We start from the raw sequence: 2,952 nt of genomic DNA, 5'->3' as shown, positions 1-2,952 counted from the left end.
GCCCCTGAGCACCCCCCGAACACTCCCCTGAACACCCCCTGGACACCCCTTGAACAGCCCCTTGAACAGCCCCCTGAACACCCCCTGAAAGCCCCCTGAACACCCCCTGAGCACCCCCCGAACACCCCACTCCGCAGGGTGAGGTGTCTCGTACTGCGAAGGCAAAGCCCCAGAGAGCCGGTTTTTACAACCAACCACCTGATTTATTTACACCCTCGATCACTCCTCTCCTTTTCTCCTTCCCCCGCAGGTTGCTCTTTGGCCCCGGTGCGGCCGAGGAGCTGCTGAGCCTCAGGCCTGGGCTGCTCTTTGCCCTTCCCTTCCCCAAGAGCCGGGCTGGTGGATCTTAACGGGGGCACAGAGCGTGTCTGGCGGGGCTGTGCCCCCAAATATCGCTGCTGAGCGAAGAGGAGGTGAGGCAGGGCTCAGGGCATGGGGTTCAGAGCAACTGTGCTCTCCACTCCTACATTTCATCACAGGAAAAAGTAGTCACCCAACCAACCAAGACTCAAGCTAAACTAGAAGTAACAATAAGCAAAGCAATCAAAGACAAGCTCTAAAGTTAGTTTCCTAAATATGCGTAACTCGTTGATCTGTGTTTTTCACAGGCATTATTTTGGCCTTGAAAGAAAAGCTACATCAAAGAAGCTTAATCATTTGGTAATCAAATATTCTCCATATCCCAGTAATGAGCAGCAGGCAGTACCACCAGCTGGTATGACTTCTATCTAAATGTATTTTAAATCTATATTTGTTGTCTTTTAATTTAACCGAGTACGTTGGTGTCAGTTGACTGAAGTGTTGAAAACTCTGAGTTAGACACCTAGGAAAAAATTGTAATTTCTTTTTTGAAATAGTGATACTTTAAAATAAATGTCATTGGTTTTGGTTGCCTTGAAGAAGCCTCCTAAAGGTCCATTTTAAAACTTTTGTTCAAAACCATCAGTATCTTTCACACAATAGTCCCAGTAGGTTTCTGAGTATCCCCCAAACTCCAGCTCCCCTTCCTCTCCCAGACCTTCAGAGATGTCCTGTGCATTCTGGCTTTACCAGGCTCCTCAGGCTCACCTCAGCTGAGCAGAATGAGACAATTCTTTATTTCTAGACTGGGACTTTGAAATCACTGAAGGTTATTTATGCTCCAGTATTGCAGCTATTCAAATTATTTTACTTCCTGTGTTTCCACTTGTTGCTTACATTACCTTTCATAAAACACATTTGATTTTGATCACTTTGCACTGGAGAACATCTGGCTCACTAGCAACTTCACCTGGATATGGCAGATCCTTTGGCTTGTCACTATGATGAACAGACATGAATTTAAGAGGCCACTGAACTGACATGGTTATTTAATACCTATTCCAAATACATTTCATTGATGATGTAAATATACTTTCTCTGCTTGTAGAAATTGGCAATATCATTAACAAATGCTGAGAAAAAAGCAAATCAGTATCTCCTGTTGCTTAATTAAATGTGACTTATATTCAGTAATAGCTAGTGATATATCTCCTCTTCAGGTCATGTAAATTGTGATTCTTCATGAGCAAACCAATTAGAGTTAAAATGAGGAATTTATCTGGAGCAGGGGACTATTATGTGAAGCTGTTAGGCAAATTTAAATTGAAAGTCCCAAAATAGAAAGGTTTGGACCTAAAAGCGACTGTAATGTATTAAAAACCATTTAATTAGTTGTTAGGAGGAGAATGCTACTCTGACAAATCACTGAACAAGCTACTGATACAATCAGGAAAGATGGGGGATAAGTGCATTCTGAGCCACGTGGTGCCATGGGAAGCATGTTTGGAGGCTGCAGCAGGGAACTCATGGGCAGGCATTTTTACACACCTATTTATCTTCAGCTTCATTTCCTAAGCAAATGAGGCTTGTGCAATCAAACTATCTGTCAGTTCATGCCTTGTAAGGACAAGCAGCTGGCCAAAGCACTGGCCCATTTCAGATACATTTAACCAGGCTGTAGAAATTTTGAGCAAAATGAAGTTGCTAGAAATTTTGAGAAATTAGAGGAGCAGTATACAAGGTATCACCCTGGGAGTCCCCTAGCAGAATGAAGGGCTGCACGTGCTCAGGCTCTACTGGATAACAGAGAACCTGCTCGGGGGAGAGATGTTAGAAATATCCAATTTCTTTGAGACACAGGTTCTGCCCCTCAGTCACAAGATGTAGAAAGCCAGTCCTCAGTAAGTTTAGACATCACAGAACTGCCTCTTTTTCACTTCCCTTATTTGTTTTCCTCCTCTGAATGTAACCCTCTCACATTTTTTTTCATATTTTACATGTCCATTTTACTATCCTTGATTCTATGGTTATTTTGTAGCTAGAGACACCAGTTTCTAATAAAAATGATCACTGAACAGCTTTGAGTTTTTCCAGAATGATCCAATGAACACAGCAGTTAAATAGGTCAGGCAGAAGGTCTTTTGTTATTTTCTTTTAAATCCCACCAATCAATGGATCAGGGATCCAAAGTGATGGAAATGAGCAGTGAAGGTTGTCCCACACAAGGAATGTACTGGCAAGGCATATGTTATCACCTCTCCAGCTGCAAAATCCATTCCACCTGCAGATGTTTAGGCAAGAATGACCTTTTTGTCCAGTGACTGAAGCATACAGAGATTGTTTTAACACTCACGGTCATTTATTAGTGGTCAGAAATTAAAGGAATACAAAGGTTGGACTTGAAGAGGTGAGCGTTCCTGGGAAAATTGAATTTATTCTTGCCTGAGGTCATAGTTTGTGACATTAGGGCAAGCCAGGCTTTTTATAGCTGACCTATCAGCTGCCTGTGTCTGAATGTCCAGCTTAAGTAATCAGTTGGACTGTGTTTGCTGGTGTCCTCATCTGAGGTGAGGACAAGGAGGGCTGTGTTCTAACACAGTTCCATGCAACTCCATATTCCAAAAACAATCCAACATAAGGACTCCCAAACTG

The sequence above is a fragment of the Chaetura pelagica genome, unplaced genomic scaffold (assembly GCF_000747805.2).
Source record: "Chaetura pelagica isolate M959 unplaced genomic scaffold, ChaPel_1.0 scaffold341, whole genome shotgun sequence".
NCBI lineage: Eukaryota > Metazoa > Chordata > Aves > Apodiformes > Apodidae > Chaetura > Chaetura pelagica.
Note: the sequence above shows the minus strand (reverse complement) of the source record.